Below are 21,433 nucleotides of genomic sequence, written 5' to 3' on the forward strand. Positions count from 1 at the left end.
ACCTTTAAGACATGATCCTTCTGCTTCCTCATGCTATACATTATTTCATCAGGCTATTTATAATTACATTTAAATGTAGTTTTATTTATTTGAACTACAATTTGTATTGTAGAAATACTTTTCACTAAACCCTTATATAGAAAATTAGTATAGATTATTACTATGGTGATCCAGTAGGACTAAACTTTTCAGCATATAAAATCCAAACCAGTGCTGGGTGCAGTGGCTCATGCCTACAATCCCAGCTATTAGGGAGGTTGAGGCAGGAGGATCCCTGGAGCCCAAGAGTTAAAGGCTACAATGAGCCATGATTGTGCCACTGTACTCCAGCCTGGGCAACAGAGCAAGACGTTCTCTCTGAAAGAAAAAAAAAAAAAAGAAGAATCCAAATCTTAGCGACTACTAATGCAGATAGTAAGTGGACTCTGTAGATCCAAATAATTGCACTAGGATCAAAGAACTCTCTTTGAGTCTATTTCAAAGACTGAGGCTGGGCGCAGTGGCTCACGCCTATAATCCCAGCACTTTAGGAGGCCGAGGCAGGTGGATCACCTGAGATCAAGTGTTCAAGACCAGCCTGGCCAATGTGGTGAAACCTCGTCTCTACTAAAAATACAAAAATTAGCTGGGCATTGTAGTGCGTGCCTGTAGTCCCAGCTACTCAGGAGACTGAGCCAGGAGAATTGTTTGAACCCAGGAGGCGGAGGTTGCAGTGAGCCAAGACTGTGCCACTCCACTCCAGCCTGGGTAACAGACTGAGGCTCCATCTCAAAAACAAAAACAAAAAACAAAGACTTTATTACAGTGAGTATCTATCCAATTGTCTATGCCAATGACTTAACAGCAGATGTCAAAATACTGGAGAGTTAAGGGGGCTATTATATTATTGAATGACTATTAACAGTTACCTCACTCTTTAATCAAATAAAGTTTTGGGGAATATTTGTCTCAGTATAGCAACATAGGGCAGTTTGACAATTTCTTGAATTCAAGGTAAATGAATATAAATCATCAGAGAGTGTTCTAGTAGAAGGATTAGATGGAAAAGACAAGCTAAAAATGAAGTAAAAATAAAAGACTATAATGCATTACCTCCAAAAGTCTTCACTAATTTCATTTATGTCTAAGTTACATGAGACTAAGTCTCATAATGCACTTAGCTGAAGCCATAGCGATTGGTAAACTGCAAATCAGCCATAAAAAAAATTTATATATTTTTAAAACAGGGTCTCGCTCTGTCACCCAGGCTGGAGTGCAGTGGCGCAATCTCGCCTCACTGCAACCTCTACACCCTGGTCTCAAGTGATCCTCCCACCTCAGCCTCCCAAGTAGCTGGAACTACAGGCACGCACCATCACACCTGGCTAATTTTTTTTTTTTTTTTAATTTTTGCAGAGACAAGGTTTCATCATGTTGCCCAGACTAGTCTCAAACTCCTGGGCTCAAACAATCCACCTACTTTGGCCACCTAATGTGCATTAGACATGAACAACCATGCCTAGCCATAAGCAAAAAAAAAAATTTTTTTTTTCAGACGAAGTCTCACTCTGTCACCCAGGCTGGAGTGCAGTGGCACGATCTTGGCTCACTGCAACCTCCACCTCCTGGGTTCAAGCGATTCTCCTGCCTCAACCTCCCAAGTAGCTGGGATTACAGGCACCTGCCACCACACCTGGCTAATTTTTGTATTTTTAGTAGAGATGGGGTTTCACCATGTTGGCCAGGCTGGTCTTGAACTCCTGACCTCGTTATCTGCCCGCCTTGGCCTCCCAAAGTGCTGGGATTACAGGCGTGAGCCACCACGCCCGGCCCCATAAACATATTTTTAAAAAACCTTTTATTTCCCATGCCTTCGACACAAGACTAGACTCCAACCATCAAAAGTTTCTTTCTACAACATTGTAAGATAAAAATATAAAATACAGTGCCTCAAACAGAAATACATCAGTATCCTTTCACAGAATAGGACCTGATCCAAGATGATTAATAAATGCAACAGGCTCTTCATGTACTTCTAGAATTTAGCACTGGGTTTTGTTCTGGCTATTGGAAAGTCTTCTGATCTAAAACATCTCATGAGCAGTTCACGTGGAGGATGTAGTGTGTTTTACTCAGAAATGAAACTAAATTGTTAATCCTGCCTTTTATGTTTCTTGTACATTGTTCTTCTATTTTTCTGTTCTCAGTGGTAATTTCTTGGAAGCCATAAAAGATTGCTAAGCACCTAATCATGCTATATTTTATATATTTATCTTAAAAACATTGCCCTTTTTTTTTCAAATTTTGTTTTATTTCCTTAGGATGGTTACACTTTCTAAAAGCCTCTTCCCCTGCTATAGAGCCCTAACCTAAATATAGACCCAGGTCCTTAGATAACTCTGCTTAGTCAGCAAGCCGTGTGATTCTGGGAGAGTCTCTTCATTTCCTGGGCCTCAATTTTCTTGTTGATAAAATGGGAAGTTTGGCCTTGATGGCCTCTCAGGGCATTCATTCTTAAATATTCATTGACATAAAGCAAGTGTTCAAAATAACTTATTGAGTGAATAAATATTAACCTGTTTTTTACTTGCATGTCTGGCCAGAATTAGGAGCATCTCTCTGACATCAATAGAAATGAGAGAGCTGGGCACCCGTGGCTCACACCTGTGATCCTAGCACCTTGGGAGGCCAAGGTGGGCAGATCACTTGTGAGCCTAGGAGTTTAAGATGAGCCTGGGCAATATGGTAAAACCCCATCTCTACAAAAAGTTTAAAAATTAGCCAGACATGGTGGCACATGCCTGTAGTCCCAGCCTCCTGAATAGCCAGGATTACAAGCGTGCACCACCACACCCAGCTAATTTTGTATTTTTAGTAGAGGCAGGGTTTCTGGGGTTCCTACTCTGGAGGCTGAGGTGGGAGGATCACCTGAGTCCAGGGAGGTCAAGGCCTTGAGGCCACTGCGCTCCAGCCTGGGCAACAGAGTGAGAAAAACTCTGTATCAACAATAACAACAACAAAAGCATCAAAATAAACAAAATAGAATGAAATAACTGGCTGGCAAAGGGATCATGCTAAACACTTGCCTGCTGGAAGTATCCAATACGCAGTGTCATAACATCTGAGTTTGGGAATTATTAACAGGATTACACGAAGCCCCATGAAGAGTGGTAACAAGGCTTTGATAATGAAGTTACCTTGAAGTCTTCAACTTTTACTTTCAAGGACATCACCAAGACTAGAGAGGGAATTAACAGATATACTCTATACCCAGCTTCTCATACAGCAGTGTGGCACAGAAGCACAACAGACAACTGACCAACTGGGGGTTGGCAATCTTTGGGTAACTTAAGATTCTTTTAAGCTTTCATCAATTATAGCAGAGGTTTGACTGTCAAATTTGCCACTACTTTGGAAATTTCTACTTTCTCAGATCACATAACAGGTCATAGAGAAAAAAAATGTGTAGATGAATAAACATGTTAACAATGGTTATTACTGGGGAGTGGGATTATGGGGTATTGCAGAAGAGACTTCCATTTTTACTTTACATTCTGCAATTATTCATATTACCTTTATTTAAAAAAAAATGTGGCCAGGCATGGTGGCTCACGCCTGTAATCCCAGCACTTAGGGAAGCCAAGGTGGGCGGATCACCTGAGGTCGGGAGTTCGAGACCAGCCTGACCAACATGGAGAAACCCTGCCTCTACTAAAAATACAAAATTAGCTGGTTGTGGTGGTGTATGCCTGTAATCCCAGCTACTCGCGGGGCTGAGGCAGGAGGATCTCTTGAACCCGGGAGGTGGAGGTTGCAGCGAGCCGAGATTACGCCATTGCACTCCAGCATAGGCAACAAGAGTGAAATTCCATTTCAAAAAAAAAGAAAAGAAAGAAATTATAATGTGGTATATTAAAAATCCAAAACGGAAAGTAGGCTTCTTATCCAGACATTTCAGGTAGTGGGTATGATTGTCAGACTGATCAAAAACAATTATTCTCTACTTTCTTTTTTTGTTTGTTTTTGAGACGGAGTATTGCTGTGTTGCCTAGGCTGGAGTGTAGTGGCGCGATCTCAGCTCACTGCAACCTCTGGCTCCCGGGTTCAAGTGATTCTCCTGCCTCAACCTGATGAGTAGCTGGGACTGCTGGCACCTGCCACCACACCTGGCTAATTTTTGTATTTTTAGTAGAGATGGGGTTTCACAATATTGGCCAGCCTGGTCTCAAACTCCTGACCTTGTTACCTGCCCTCCTTGGCCTCCCAAAGTGCTGGGATTACAGGAGTGAGCAACCGCACCCGGCCAATTATTCTCTACTTTCTAAAGTAGATTTTATGAAGATGGCATAAATTATAGGCATTTGGAAGAAAATTATTTTCATTTGCTTCTATCCTTTCACAAATATTTGATTATTGTGTCCACAGGTTTTGGAGTTCCTAGTTTTTTCAAAGGTAGACTATATTCTTGATACATAGCAGATAATCAATATGTGTTTGTTGAATGAATGCATTAAATAAATCTTCATCTTCTATTCTGAAGTCACAGTAACTTTTAGGAGAGAAGGATACCAGTCTGGTCACTGAAACAGGATTTTTTACTGCTGTTACCTAAAAGAAAGTAACCTAAAAGATTTTACAATGTCTTTAAAATTCCCTATTTATTTTCTGGAATTAGTTTATATAATAAAAAATCAATCTAACAGATAAGTTGCATATGATATTTCAGTTTCTAAAGAATTTATTAAATAAAGTTTTTTATGTTAACAAGGATCTTTCATATTATTTAATTGACTATTCCTTGCAACCGCTCCTCTGGTGCTGTTATCTGAGTTCAAAGGGAATGATTAAATGAATAAATGGATGCATGATTAAGTTCTTTGCTTAAGATTCCAAAGGCAAGGAATGGCAAGGACAGATTTAGTATTTGTTGACCCTGTCTCCCTCACACTGCTTCTTGGCCCCCTGAGCCCTGTTGTCTCCTCAAAACAAAGAAGTAGCAGTGCAATACTTCTTTTTCCCCCATGGCAGTAAATAAGTGGATCATTTGTTCTAGTAAATGCTTGGCAGGAAGATATGAAAGAGTAAGCCAGATTCTTATCTGGCTTACTACAGGTATGGTTGAGTATCTTGATTTATAACCTATTTATAGTAAATTTTATGATTATCATCAACGAGGCTTTGCAGTCTTTAAATGTACAAACTTACATTTCTTCTTCAATGCCAAAAAATAATTTCCCCCTCTTCTGTGCCTGGAGAGAGAGAGACAGACTTAGAGGAAAAAAAGGAAGATTGAGGGACTGAAATAGATTGAGAGAGAAAGAGCCATTGGGAAAGTGAGAGAAGGAGAGAGACTATAAACAACGTTTAAATGGATCTGAAATACTGAAATGTCTTGACTATATTTTTTTGAGTTTTATAGAGTGGTCTTTACTAAAAAATATTGGTGTTGATAGATACACTTTGAAGAAAGAAAGGGAAAATTAACTTTTTGGCAATAGATCAGCTTTTACTAAATTTATTTTCCTTTCTTTTCCTTCCCTTTTTTTATTGAGTCTTTTCCTCTAGTTTTTTAGAATTAAGCTAGTTGCTGTAGGGGAAAAGCTGTTTGTATGCAGAAATGAGTGTCCTCTCTGCCCACTGGTCCTCACCCCTCCCTTCCCCTCCCGCCAATTCAGTGGATATTCACATGAATTTTTAGGAATTTTTTTGGCTTTGAATATTTACCTATTGTGTTCTGAACAGCATTTTTCCTTCCACCTATTGTACATGTGAATTAGGTGCTCACAGCTACATTTACAAACTGTTCTGGAAACTACAAGTTTCCTTTGTGGCACGCAACTCTTGGAACACAAATCATCCTTAGTGGATTGTGCTTGGTACCTCTCCTAGTCTAAGCACCCAGTACAGGTGGTTGGCTGATATCAGTTGAATTACAACTTTTGACTAATAGACACAAAATCCCTGTTGTTTTGTAGTTCTTTTTAGAACATGAATGTTCTTTATTTCTGGATTTTTTTTTAAATTCCAAACTCTTGTTCTTAGCTTTATCTATTTGTGCCCAAGTATTTACCAGCATTATGTCTCAGTGTAATCACTGATAATGTACATAATTATTGTGCTGGCTTTAATTCTCTACTAAAATTTAAATATATTTGAGGTGTTATTAACAATCATTTACAATGTTCTTTTGATTCTTAATATGGAACAAATTCTGCTGGATAACCTTATATAAACCAGCGATTTGATTTACTGAAAGTAAATCTAAGTAATGAAAATTCCTACCCCTTGGGCCTATGCATTATTTTAAATGTCAAAATCTGCCTAAACAAATTAACTATATTCCCTTCCCAGGTAGTTAGTTACAACTAGAAATGAAGAAAAAATTGAAGTACCCTTATTTAAATACTGTTATGGAATTAAATAACTTTGTCTTGAGTTTCTAATATAAAATGTCTAATAGAAGTCCCTCTGTACCAAAGATGCAGCCTACTTACACACTTTTGGCTGGGAAAAGATAATTTAGAAATAATTGCTTTCAGTATTGTTGTACTAGTTCTAGTTTTCTCCTTTTTTTTTAAGAACGCAGCAGGTATCACTAACTTTTATGGGTGTCAAAGGAGCATTGTAGTAAAACTATTATTGTTTCTCCCTTGTTTTGATTAAAATCCTTCAATCCCCAAGGACTGCTGTGATAAGTCAAGGTCCTTAGCTTAGCAGGCAAGGGCTGCTTTTCCTGCTGGGTCTCCCACGAATCCTCTTTGGTTTTCAAACATCCAAAAACACTTGCTTTTCCAGAACTCTCTTAGACAGTCCCTGCTTTTGTAAACATTAACCTTCACCCAGAATCCCCTTCCCCTTTGACCTTCCATTACAAGTTCTTTCCATTACAAAATCAGTTGTGAAGGCCTCCCAAATACCAACTTCCTTTCCACTAACTTTTGATTCCTCTAGGGCAGTGATTCGCTAAGTGTGGTTCCTTACAGGCAGCATCAGAGTCACCTGGGAACTTGTTAGAACTAGAAATTCTCTGGTCACACCCCAGACCTACTGAATTAGAAAGTCTACGAGTGGGTCTATTAATATGTTTTTAACAAGCCCTTTCAGTGATTCTGACTCACAGCTCTAGGGCAGAGAGAACTTATATTCATCTCAATATCCTCACACTCTCACTTGTTTTCATAGTGGGTGCTCAATAAGGCTTCCATCTGAACAAACAAAACAAAAAGTTGTCTAAAATTGGTTAACTAAAATATAAACCAGCCTGAAGTCAATTTGTCCAAAGCTTATTTACTTAATGGTCCTTCTGTTAATGACCAATTTACCTAAAATTTAGTCTCCTTTGAGTGTTTTTCACATCCTTGTCAGTTTTCACACCTACACCTTCCACAGGCCACTAATGAAATCTCAACTCTCATTTGAAACCTGAGAGTCTCCTGATCTGGGCTAGGTCATTTTGTCTTCTTTGTTCCCATAGTGAGTTGGCTATAGGTTTCTCCCATAACATTGTGAGTTTTTGTGGGCAAACTACTCTTATTTTTCTTGTTATGTCTGATACAATATGTTTTGTTGCACAGTAGATATTTCACCAATGCCTGTTGATGTCATTAACACTGTAATATAATAGTTCAGAGTACGGACTGGAGCCAGAACATGTTTAAATGCCATCTCCTTTACTTGCTCGTGGTGTGATTTTGGGCAAGTTTTTTTTTTTTTTTTAATCATCTATCCCTCAATCTCCTTATCTGTAAAATGGACATAATATAATAGTACTCATCTCTTAGCATTGTCATAGGATAAAATGAATATATATGTGAAGTTCCTAGAACAGTTTCAGGCATATAGTAAATACCATATAAGAGTTCGTTATTATTTTCTTTAGTTTCCAAATCCTGTTTTGTTTGTTGAGACAGGGTCTTACTTTGTTGCCAAGCTGGAGTGCAGTGGTTCAATCACAGCTCACTGCAGCCTCAATCTCCTGGGCTCAGGTGATCCTTCTAGCTAGGACTACAATGTGCGTTACCATGCCTAGCTAATTTTCATATTTTTTGTAGAGACGAGGTTTCGCCATGTTGCCCAGGTTCGTCTCAAACTCCTGAGCTCAAGCCATCTTCCTGCCTTAGCCTCCCAAAGTCCTAGGATTACAGGTGTGAGCCACCATACCTGGCCTGTCTCATTTTTCTAATGGTCAAAAACCTAGCAAAATTTTACATACAAAAATACTCTTTTTAGTATTATTAACAATAGTGGAGTTGTTTCCATATTCTGAATACAAGTGTTTTATAAGATATGTGGCTTGCCAATGTTTTCCGCCAAAAGGTGGCTTGTCTTATTCTCTTTTACATAGAGCATTTTTTAAAAATTTTAATAAAGTCCAATGTATCAATTTTTTCTTTCATAGGTTTCATGACTTTGGTGTTACATCTAAAATTTCATTGCCAAACCCAAGGTCACCTAGATTTTCTTCCATGTTTTCTTCTAGAAGTTTTACAGTTCTGTGTTTTACATTTAGGTCTATAATTCATTTTGAATTAATTTTGTATAAGATGTGAAGTGTGTGTCAGGGTTCATTTTTCTGCATATAGATGGTCAATTGGCCTGGCACCATTTGTTGAAAACACTGTTCTGCTGTTTTTAATATTAAATTCCATCCTTCCTCTCATGAGAAAACACTCTTTTGTATGACTCAGTGTTGTACTTCTCTTGAATAGAGGAAACCTCTTTATTTAACTCAATTAGAATCAGTGGTTAGTCATATAAAATGACAACTACACAACTTAAATATTTCTTTTCACTTAAAATGTATAAAACTTGTTCATTTGCCTCACCCTTCTTTGAATATGGGTCTGCTGATTGGTGTTCTGAATTGTCTTTTTTTTTTTTTTTTTGTACAACACGACCATAATGCATTGCCTATGGCATCCAGTGTTTTCAGCTAGAATTCAGACTTTTCAGGTTTAAAATGGGGCTCTACCACATAATTATCTGGAGGCTCTTACCTAACCTCACTGAGCTTTAATTTCCTCATCTGTAAAATGAGAATAGTTGTAGTATCTACCTCATAAGATAATAAAATGAGTAGGCTAAGTACTTCAGATATTCGTCTGGCACATAATAAGGGCAATAGAAGTATTTGCATTAAAAGCGGAACAAGGACTTATGGGGCAGTCTGAAGGAAGAATCTTTATAGATATTTGTTCTTTTTTCCATATAAATTATATTTATGTATATATTTTTAGAGACAGTCTCATACTGTTGCCCAGGCTGGCATGCAGCTCACCATAACCTGCAATTCCTGGGCTCAAGCAATCCTCCCCCTCAGCTACCCAAGTAGCTAGGACTACAGACACATGCCACCACACTGGGCTATTATTTATTTATTTATTTATTTGACAGGGTCTCACTGTCACCAAGGCTGGAGTGCAGTGGTATGATTATGGCTCACTGGAGCCTTCATCTCCCAGGCTCAAGCAATTCGCCTGCCTCAGCCTCCTTAGTACCTGGGACCATGCCCAGGTAAATTTTTTAAAATTGTTTTTTGGCAGAGATGGGGTCTCACTATGTTATCTAGACTGGTCTTTAATTCCTGGACTCAAGTGATCCTCCTGCCTCCTCTTCCAAAATGCTGGGATTATAGGCATGAGCCACTGTGCCCAATCTAATTTTTAATTTTTTTGTTTTGAGACAGAGTGTCGCTCTGTTGCCCAGGCTGGAGTGTAGTGGCACGATCTCGGCTTACTACAATCTCCACCAGCCAGTTTCAAGCGATTCTCTTGCCTCAGTGAGAGACAGGACTAGCTGGATTTCCTAGGCCGACTAACAATCCCTAAGCCTAGCTGGGAAGGTGACCGCATCCACCCTTAAACACAGGACTTGCAACTTAGCCCACACCTGACCAATCAGAGAGCTCACTAAAATGCTAATTAGGCAAAAACAGGAGGTAAAAAAATAGCCAATCATCTGTTGCCTGACAGCACAGCAGGAGGGTCAAGGATCAGGATATAAACCCAGGCAGCGAGCAGGTAGTGGCAACCCCCTTTGGGTCCCCTCCCCTTATATGGGAGCTCTGTTTTCCCTCTATTAAATCTTGCAGCTGCCCTATTCTGGTCCGTGTTTTGTTACCGCTGGAGATGAGCTTTCCCTTGCTGTCCACCACTGCTGTTTGCCGCCTAGGCAGACCCGCTGCTGACTTCCCTCCCTCCAGATCCAGTAGGGTGTCCACTGTGCTCCTGATCCAGCAAGGCGCCCATTGCCACTCCTGATCTGGCTAAAGGCTCGCCATTGTTCCTGCACAGCTAAGTGCCTGGGTTCGTCCTAATGGAGCTGAACACTAGTCACTGGGTTCCAGGGTTCTCTTCCATGACCCACAGCTAATAGAGCTATAACACTCACCGCATGGCCCAAGATTCCATTCCTTGGAATCTGTGAGGCCAAGAACCCCAGGTCAGAGAACATGAGGCCTGCCACCATCTTGGAAGTGGTCAGCCGCCATTTTGGAAGTGGCCCGCCACCATCTTGGGAGCTCTGGGATCAAGGACCCGTATAACATCAGCCTCATGAATAGCTGGGATTACAGGCATGCACTGCCATGCCCAGCTAGTTTTTGTATTTTTAGTAGAAATAGGGGTTTCACCATGTTAGGTTCAAGTGATTCTTCTGCCTCAGCCTCCTAAGTAGCTGGCACTGCAGGCACACGCCACCAAACCTGGCTAATTTTTGTATTTTTAGTAGAGATGGGGTTTCACCATATTGGCCAGGCTGGTCTTGAATTCCTGAACTTGTGATCCGCCTGCCTCAGCTTCCCAAAGTGCTGGGATTATAGGCGTGAGGCACCACACCCGGCCGAATGAGCAATATCTTAAAAGTTTCTGCATTTTCTAAATAAAGGCTTTTTAGGCAATGGAGATTCCATTTGGAAAATTACAATTTCAGTACAATATCAATTTAATAAATTAAATACAGTGTTCCATTATATTTCCAAATGTAGGAGATCAAGTTTAAATAATGGGTTGGAATGGTAGTAGACAGACTTCAAACAAGAATTCTAGACTAGGGACAAGAAATGTCTGAACTAGGACTATATTATATTCTGTAGCATATAAAACTAAAACTGTACAAAACACAAGGTTCAAATGGGAAAACTTTTACTAAGTAATTCAATTAAAAATCATGAATTAAGTAGGATCAGACTAATTTACTGAGAGCTAGTTTACCTAACCCAGTTTGACTAAGGGTTTCTAATGTATTCAAATGAATGTATAGTTTCGCTCTGTTGCCCAGGCTGGAGTGCAGTGGTGCAATCTTGGCTCACTGCAAGCTCCGCCTCCCAGGTTCACACCATTCTCCTGCCTCAGCCTCCCAAGTAGCTGTTACTACAGGTGCCCACCACCACGCCGGGCTAATTTTTTATATTTTTAGTAGAGACAGGGTTTCACCGTGTTAGCCGGGATGGTCTTGATCTCCTGACCTCGTGATCTGCCTGCCTCGGCCTCCCAAAGTGCTGGGATTACAGGTGTGAGCCACCGTGCCCAGCCAACAAGTGGATCTTTACCTAAGAATTTAATCAAACCCTTACAAGTGGTAATTTCAAAGGTTTGGCCTGGTGTTTTTGGCTAATAGAGCAACCATTAAAAGGTTTATTCTTTAACAGTAGATCTATTTCTTATTGAACATAATTTAAAAAGGAGCGGGACTCTGCAAATTCAAGTGTCTGCAGAGTCTAGGCAGATATTGCGAATGCGTAAAATGCCTAGAGAGGCAGTGCAGTGTGATGAGGACTGTGGTACACGGGAGATTGATCCCTCATCTAAAAATTGCAACGTCTATTCAGCTCCAATGGATCATAGCTATGTAGAAATACGGCTTAATCTGAGTATTTTCAAAATAAGACAGAAATCTAGATCTTAAGGTTAATTATTCATCAGCTCCATTAAAAAAAATTTGTAGGCCAATACTGTATTAACAAAGTATTGTTAAGTAACCGTCTCTGAGAATTCATATTTTTTCTGAGGAGATTGTGTGTGTGTGTGTATGTGTGTGTGTGTGTACAATCTAATAGTTATCCACTAGACAACTGAAACAACGAAGAGGTATTTTCTGCCACTCACACTAGAGGGAAAAGTTAAAGAGTATTAGACTGTAGTGTCTGTGGTCCTCTGGGATTGTTCTGTGAGTCTTGGAGAATGCTAATGAACATAACTGTCTTGTTGGGAGTTCCCAAGGCATTTGTTTTGATTGAACAACTCTAGATATTGAATATGTACTGTGTTGGAAGGGGTGTAAATCATAGGGTAAGGCCATTCTTTCTATGTAGAGAAAAAGATTTTGGCAACGACTGCTGTAGCATTGCACATTGTAAGTAAGATGAAGGTAGTACTCTTATTGTAAGACACAGACCTCAGCATAGATTTAAGAACTAAAATTAACCGTAAGAAGACACAGACCTCGGCATAGATTTAAGAACTAAAATTAACCATAAGAAGACATGCTGAAAATGGTTTGACTTCTTACCTGCATTTCCTTTGGAATTTGGAAATTGTTATTATTAGCATAGTGTTAACTTTTTAAAATTTTTTGGCCAATGTAATTATCTTAGTGTATCCCACCTCTTCAGTTAAAATCTGATTTAGCAATATATTGACTAGGTGTCTATCATAGCCAGAGACACAGCAGGAAACAGGTGGTAAACTCAAATAATTTAACTGAAGAGAGTTTAAAAGGGGTACTATTTACTGAGGTGTGGGCAGGGTTAAGGGCACCAATAAGGGATTGAAATAAATGTGGACAAGCAAGTGTGGGAGCTGCAACTGTACCTAGGCCACAAGGAACAAAGGGAGACACAGTGTTATTGGAACGAGGTGAGAGCTGGAGCTATGGAAGAGGAGCTGCTTGACAAAAGCAGTGGCCATTGAAGAATGCAGCCACCTCCAGGACTACAGCCAGGCCCAAGGGAGCATGGCAATAGCCTGGCTTCTCTTTCTTCCTGCACTCTATCTCTTGCTGGTGCTTTCTAGGCCAAAACCCAATGAAAAGCTAGAAGGCAAGGGAGCCCAGGTGGTATGGTTTAAAAGGGTCAGTCTCCGTGGGTACCCAGCAGGGTGGACAAGGGTGAAGAGTCGATATGGCTGGTGGCAAATGGAGTATAACCAGTGCAGTGTCTTTAAAAATAAGAAATCACCAATAATTATCAAATTATAGCAAGGAGGAAAAAAATCTGTTAGGAAAAATGAGTAAAGATAATGAAGCAGGTGAATTTATAGCAATATAAAGACAGAACAGTCCTGTAAAAATATATAGCTACCTTCTAATCTATTAAATTATTTGAAAGAGGCAGCATTAATGACAAAGGAGGTTTATTCAGTGAATTTACCTCCTTAAATTTGCTTGGATTTGAGGCAATCCTCCTGCCTCAGTCTCCCTTATTTTACCTCCTTATTTACTTGGATTTTGCAATGAATTCTTATAACGCTTTCTTGTAGTCTATGAAAGATACTTAATTCTTATGGACTAAGGAATAAGGTAAATGGTCATGGGTAACTTGATAAGATTTAGTAGAGAAGAATTTCATATTAATTTAATAGTAAGTTAAGATATAGGGTACAATAGACATTGTGTCTTTTTTTTTTTTTTGGAGACAGGGTCTCACTCTGTCACCTAGGCTGGGGTTCAGTGGCACCATCATGGCTCACTGCAGCCTTGACTTCTCAGGCCCAAATAATCCTTCCATTTCAAACTCTTGAGTAACTGGGACTACAGGCATGTGTCACAATGCTCAGCTAGTTAATTTTTTTTTTTTTTTTTTTTTTTTTTTTTTTTTTTTTTTTGCCGGGTACGGTGGGTCATGCCTGTAATCCCAACACGTTGGGAGGCAGAGGCAGGTGGATTACTTGAGGTTGCGATTTCAAGGCCAGCCTGACCAACATAGAGAAACCCTACTAAAAATGCAACCCTCTCTACTAAAAATACAAAAAAAATTAGCTGGGTGTGGTGGTGCATGCCTCTAATCCCAGCTACTCGGGAGACTGAAGCAGGAAAATTGCTTGAATCTGGGAGGCAGATGTTGCCGTGAGCTGAGATCACACCACTGCACTCCAGCCTAGGGAACAACAGCGAGACTCCATCTCAAAATAATAATAATAATAATAATATATTTTTTTTTTAGAAGCAGGGTCTCACTATATTGCCCAGGCTGGCCTTGAACTCCTGGGCTCAAGCAATCCTCCTGCCTCAGCCTCCCAAAGTGCTGGAATTACAGATGTGAGCCACTGCACCTCATGTTTTTTTATTTTTATGTTTTAGAGATGAAGTCTTGCTTTATGCCCAGAGTGGAGTGCAGTGGCTATTCATAGGTGTGATCATAGCACACTGCAGCCTCAAACTCCTGGCCTCAAGTGATTCTCCTGCCTTAGCCTCCTGAGTAGCTGGGAATATAGGCAAGCACCAATATGCCCAGGTTTGTGTGTCGTATTTTAATTTATCACCTGGAATTAGATATTTTTATAAAAGGGTGCAAGGAAAAAAACCTGTTAATCCCAGTCAAAGCAAATTTAGGGAAACTAAACATACTTGCTTGTATTACTCTCAGATGGCTCTCCCCATGAAGTCAGTGTTTCACAAACCAAATGTGAACTAGGGTCCCTGTATTTCTCTGCCTTTGGGACCCCATCAATAATTATTGGTTCTGTACCTCATCCACAAAAGCTCTCTAGTTTTTTCCTTTTTCTTTCTTTTTTTTTTTTTGAGATGGAGTCTCGCTCTGTTTCCAGGCTGGAGTGCAGTGGTGCAATCTTGGCTCGCTGCAACCTCTGCCTCCTGGGTTCAAACAATTCTCCTGCCTCAGCCTCTCGAGTAGCTGGGACTACAGGCGTGTGCCAGCATGCCCAGCTAATTTTTGTATTTTTAGTAGAGATGGAGTTTCACCATGTTGGTCAGGATGGTCTCGATCTCTTTACCTCCTGATCCTCCTGCCTTGGGCTCCCAAAGTGCTGGGATTACAGGGGTGAGCCAACACGCCCAGCTCTGGCTCTCTAGTTATTGATGGATGTACCAAGGGAGTGTCTCACTGAGTGTTCCCAAACACATTTGCTACTGCATGGCATCTGCCCTTTTTATCCTCTTCTGCTTTTTGTTGCCTTCTGTCTGCAGGAGAGCTGCCAAAACCATTGAAGCTGTTGCTGTCCGAAGTGTGTCTCAGGCTGCAACATGTTATATTCAGAATTTGTCTCTCATAAACAAGAAGTTACCTCCTGATTCCCATAAACAAGAAGTCTCATGCTCACAGTTTCAGTGAAATGGCTCTTTTACGTAGTTTTCCGTTGCCTCCCCTGCCCAGGTTCTAACACTCATCCTTGGAAGATACGGAGTAGAGGCAGGGCTCTGAGCAACACTCACAGAATTGCCTTCCCTTTCATACTGGTCCTGTGCCCTTCAAACACTCTCACTGTCCTCAGGATGAACCACTCCTCAGAGCCATGCAAAGACCCCCTGAAGAAGTCAGGACATTCTCTGTATGTCCAACTCGTATGTGAATCTCAGGGTGCACATTGTTTGCGTTTAATGAAGCCCTCATATTATACAGTTGCTACTTCCTGAATCTTCTCAGTGTGCAGTCTACATGGTGAGTTGTGGTAATGCTGCAAAACTCCCCATCCTCACCGTAAACCACAGAAGGCATCTGACCTCTTCCTATAGCAGAGCTTTGAGAACTTGGGCATCTTACTCGCCCTAGCCTTCTGTAGCTTTCCTTCTGGGTGGGTTCAGAAGAGCGATGCATTCTTGTGTTTTCATGAAGAATTATATGTCATATACCATTTATGATGGTACGAACTAAGAAAAAACAGGAAGTTACCAGCACATATTTTACAGCCTAGATTATTACAGTTTAAGTAACTCTTTTACTCATGTATCTATGCCCAGTTGATATTTTTTTCCTTTGATCTTTGGAGAAATCTGTTTTTTTTTTTTCTTTTCTTTATTCTCTAAATACAATCTATTTTTCCTAATGGCTCAGGATGCTAATTACTTTTCTTCCTCTCCTTGGATCCCTGTACAGTTCTTTCATCTGTTTTTTTTTTTTTTTTTTTTTTTTTTTTGCTAAGGCATAGAGCTCTTTCATTTCTCCCAGAGGAGCTAGAAAAGCAGCTTTTATTTTTCTATTAAATATTAACCCTTAACAATTATCCATAGTTGTTTAGAATAAATTGTCAAGATGTCACTGAAGCTGAGGAACAGCAATGGAGAATTGTGTGCCACAAAAATCCTGTCACCCCTATTTTCAGATGGAGAAACTGAGGCATATAACTTGCTGGGGTTGACCATGCCAGGAAAGCCTGACCAGAACCTGTGGCCTCCTGATTATTAAAGGCCCCTCTACTCTGAGTCTCTTTTCTCTCCATTCCCCTCCCACCCTACCTTGCCTTATTTCCTCCAAGACCACTGCTACCCTCCATCTACCACTTAATAACTACGAGAAGAAGAAAAATGCTAACCTGGAAGCAACAACAGAAACATCAGTAGATGGAATAAAATAGTTTAGGCAAGATGCAGCGCTACTGTGCACAGGCGAATATTGGAGTATTTGAACTCAATATTGTCCAGATAAAAATGACTAAGAAATAATTCCCAAGTTTCTCTGAAAACCCTGGGCTCATTTCCTGAAGCAGTAGAAAAGAGATACCTAGAGATAGAGAAAAAACCCCTGAGGCTGGAACTTGGCAAGGAACTCAGGCTCAGTTTGACCTAATCTAAAAGAAAGACAGGACCTGAAAGGAGTGTAAAAACAAAATGTCAAGTTCACTTCTAAGTGAACAAAACAATAAAGCCACACAGCACATAAGGGAGGAAGAGTGTCATATCCTTTCAATTGCTTACTGCCTCCTCTTGTGAGTTACGCACACTCTACAAAAATGTCTTCCTGAGAATTGCTTTGCCGGTATTTTTACTTTTCTCAGGTCTGCAAAGTTTTAAAAATATGTCTATCCATATTTTAGACAAATGTTTCAAACAAGTTTTACCTCCTCATGCATTAGAAATAAAAAAAAAAACAAAACTCTAGTGTTTTGTTGGCACTTGTGATTTATATGCGTGGCTTTGACGATCAAAAAATAGTGTAATGTACTTACATGTTACTTACTTTCTCCTCTACACTCTGATGTTATATGGTCATTCTCTAATTTAAAACATCAGCACCAAAATATTGAGTCATGGCTGTATATATGTGGAAATACCAGAGTTTCTGGATAGCAGTGAAGCAGGAAGAGGGTGCGGTGGTCAGATGCGTTGGCTTCGGTGTCAGAATCTAACACTAGTTTGTGGACTTTGGCAGGTCACTAATTTCTTAGGGCCTCAGTTTTTTCATCCATAAATGGGAATTAAGCATAACACTATACACAAAGTTACCAGCACCGTGTCCAGCATGCAATATGTGTGTGATACATGTAAAATAGCTGTTAAGATCCCAGACTCTGTAGGCAGGCATCCTGGGTTCAGATCCCAACCAACTACTAACTAACTGGGCAAGTTAAGTTACTTCTCCATGATTCTCTTCTTTCTTTCTGTTTTTTTTTTTTTTTTTTTTGAGACAGAGTTTCACTCTTGTTGCCCAGGCTGGAGTCCAATGACACCATCTTGGTTCACCGCAAGCTCCGCCACCCGGGTTCAAGCAATTTGCCTGCCTCAGCCTCCCAAGGAGCTGGGGTTCCAGGCATGCACCACCATGCCTGGCTAATTTTGTATTTTTAGTAGAGACAGGGTTTCTCCATGTTGGTCAGGCTGGTCTCAAACTCCCAACCTCAGGCGATCCGCCCGTCTCAGTCTCCCAAAGTGCTGGGATTACAGGCGTGAGCCACTGCGCCCGGGCTGACTCTGTTCTTTGATCTGTAAACTGTGAATAATTATAGTGCCTATCTCATAGGTTTGATGTGAAGATTTAAAGAGTTAAAATAATAAAGCCCTGGCACACAGTAAGTGTTTAATAAGCATTAGCTATTATTATTCTAAAATTGTGCTGTCCAATGTGGTAGCCATATGTGGCTATTGAACTTTTGAAATGTAGTGAGTCCTAACCTTGTTATGCTCCAAGTATAGAATACACATCAAATTTAAATACTTAATATAAAAAAGAATGTAAAATATTTTAATAATTTTTATATCAACTATAGTTAAACTTACGATATATTGGATTAAATAAATTGCTATAATTAATTTTACTTGTTTCCATTTTAATATAGCTACTAGAAAATTAAAAAGTACATGTGTGGCTTGCATTATATTTATATTGGACAGTGTTGTTTTTTAGAATATAGAAATCTTAAAGCAAAAAGTTCATCCAAAAGAACCTTAGCTTTTGGTTTAGTTCAAAATGTGGGATATTCGTGGTACACTTTTTGTCATAAAACATTTAGGATAAGCAAGGGAATTACAAAGTAGTAAGTGAAGCCATTAGAACTGCTAAAGAAGTTAATACAATTTTAGTTGCATTAATTTTTCCAGAACCCAGTGTTCTTTTCTCCTCTGGAGTGTTTTGTTCAGCTGTGGGATTACATTTTAAGAGAGACATAGGCATCTAGAGTATATCCTTCGTAAGTCTCCTAGTAAGATGAGAGGTTCTTATCACCACACCATGAAAGGGAGGAACTGTGAGTGGTTAAAAATAGGGACATATTCAGCCAAGTGAGGAGAAGACTTAAAGGGAGACATGATAGCTATTCTCAAACACCAGAAAAGTTGTCATGTGGAAATGGAATTGACCTGAATGGTTCATTTAGTCCAGGTTACAGGGACTATTTGGGCTTTCAATACATATAACAACTTTTTAACAATTAGAGTTGCCCCCAAACGGAATGAACTACCTTACAGAATATTCCAGACTATATCACCAGAAATTTAAACAGAATTATAGGGAGGTAGGTAGATGGAAGACTTCCAAAAGCTTTCAAACTCTGAGATTCCATGATTAAGGGTTTGCCACTAATTCTGGAATAGAGCTGCCAATACAACATTACAATCAGAACAACTAGAGTCCTACAGTTTTAATTCATTTTTTAAAAAGAAGATATAGAAAGTAACCGGTGCTAGCTCAAGAAAACAGGGATATTGTGTGTGTGTGTGTGTGTGTGTATATATATATATATATATATATATATATATATATATATATAGTAGATAAGGATCTCACAAGAATGCAGGGAGAAGGACAGTGATATAGCAGGCTTGTTGGAAACTGTAACAGGAACTGAGGCAGCATTTGCTATCTTTCTCTCATAGGCTGCTTGACTTCTTTCTTTCTTGCGATATCTCTGCTTTTCTTGGCATCCTTATTCCCTTATATTATTGCAACTTACTGACCTCCTGTAACTTCACTCACTCATCATTTCTGTTCCCTAATAGTTTCAGATTGCCTTTCAAGGCTATTCTGGCATGGAATTTATTCTATGACCCTGGAGCTTGAATTCTCCCACCTGAGTGTTTCAGTCTTTCATTTTCCCAACTTTGGTTTTGTGAGAGGAACAATTGATCTAGTTTTTCTTTTCAAGGCAGGTCACTGGCCATATATGGGTGGACTTTCCTTGGGTCAGATGGCTTCCACTGATCCAAGTATCCTGGGCTGGGGAATTTTATTTATGTGAGAGGAGGAGGTTTCTACCAGAAGCAGATGTGGGTGGGGCAGGAAGCTATTGGTATTTTTAGTATCTCCATTGAAAGATGCTGAAAGATGGAGGCAATGGAGTTTACTCCCAGAAATCTGTGAATCTACTTAAACTTATTCTATTCTCTGTATTAGAAGGAGCCTATTTAAAAGGTTCTGGTTTGGGATTAATGATAGAGATGTGAGTTTTGCTCTCAAATATACTCTAGGACCCTGCTACTCAAAAGGGTGGTCTGTGAACTAGCAGCATCAACATCACTGTTAAAAGCCTGTTAGAAATCAGAGGCCGGGCGCGGTGGCTCACACCTGTAATCCCAGCACTTTGGGAGGCTGCGGCGGGTGGATTGTCTGACGTCAGGAGTTGAAGACCAGCCTGGCCAACATGGTGAAGCCCCGTCTCTACTAAAAATACAAAAATTAGCCAGGCGTGGTGGCAGGCGCCTGTAATCCCAGCTCCTTGGGAGGCTGAGGTAGGAGAATCACTTGAATCCGGGAGGCAGAGGTTGCAGTGAGCCAAGATCGCGCCACCGCACTCCAGCCTCGCGGACAAGAGTGAGAGACTTCATCTCAAAAAAAAAAAGAAATCAGAATCTCAAGCCCCATCCTAGGCCTACCAAATCAGAATCTACAGTTTAATAAGATTTCCAGGTGATTTGAATTCACATTAAAGTTTAATTATGGCTCTAGGATGAATTGGTTTGGTTTAGGCCTCCCAAAAGTTACTGAAGACTTGCACTTGAAATCTTCTAGTAGTAGATTGTAGCTATGCAAGAACCAATTGATAAATTGTCAGAAATTTTGAGTTGGTTAATTTTATGTTTGGTGGCTTGAAGTCACCTACTGTGGGAATATTTACACCATGGAAATTGACAAATGGTACAAATTCATTTCTTTTATACTGGAGAACCAGTTGTTAAACTGTTACCAACATACCACTAGACAGTTCTAAATCTCCTAACTCAATCTGCTATTACACAAATCTTCTAGGGGCTTTTGGACATAAAAACTGCCATGTATGGGGAACAAGACAAAATGAGTTCCAGTCTTCCATTTACTGAACTTTCAGCTTTTTGACTAAAAAAACATTTTCCTAGATAGTCATTTCTTTATGGGAAAAAAAGATCTGATTCCGAAGTAAGCACAAGGAGGAAAGGGAATCTAGGAGCTGGTAATACTTAAGACCCAGATAGGCAGACAGACAGGCATTGGAAATTTTCTCAGCTGGCAGGTGGACAGTTTGGAGTTGAAACCCAGGCATAGAATAGCAGTTTGTATGTAGAGAGGAAGAAAATAAGAGTGGGTGGATTCTGGTTCTGGAGACATATCCCATGAGGAATGTTTATATTATATTGACCACAAAAATTTTAAACAAAACAACAGCTCCTCCCCAAGTTAACGTTAGGTATAAATGCAAATATTTCATGGTATTACACAGGGAGTAGTTTTCAAAGTATGGTCACTGGGCCAGTAAATCATATCTCCTGAGAATTTATTATACTCACAGGCCACCTCAGACCTGCTGGATCAGAAGCTCCGGGGGTGGGGCCCAGTAACCTGAGTTTAACAAGCCTTCTGAGTGATTCTGATGCACATTACTGAAATAGGACATGTCTTGGAGTTCCTTATTTTTGTCTATAGGAGAATCCATTTTCAACTTGAACCCCAAAGGGAAGTGACACTTCTTACAAAAAAGTTTCCAACTCAACTGGAAGATGGCTGAAGAAGGCAGAGAACACAGATCAAGAAAGTTACAGGGCTAGATAAATATTTATTAGCTTTTCCCAGGGAAATTAGCTAAGCAGGCTGGCAGCT

The sequence above is a fragment of the Chlorocebus sabaeus genome, chromosome 7, assembly GCF_047675955.1.
Source record: "Chlorocebus sabaeus isolate Y175 chromosome 7, mChlSab1.0.hap1, whole genome shotgun sequence".
NCBI classification, from domain to species: Eukaryota; Metazoa; Chordata; class Mammalia; order Primates; family Cercopithecidae; genus Chlorocebus; species Chlorocebus sabaeus.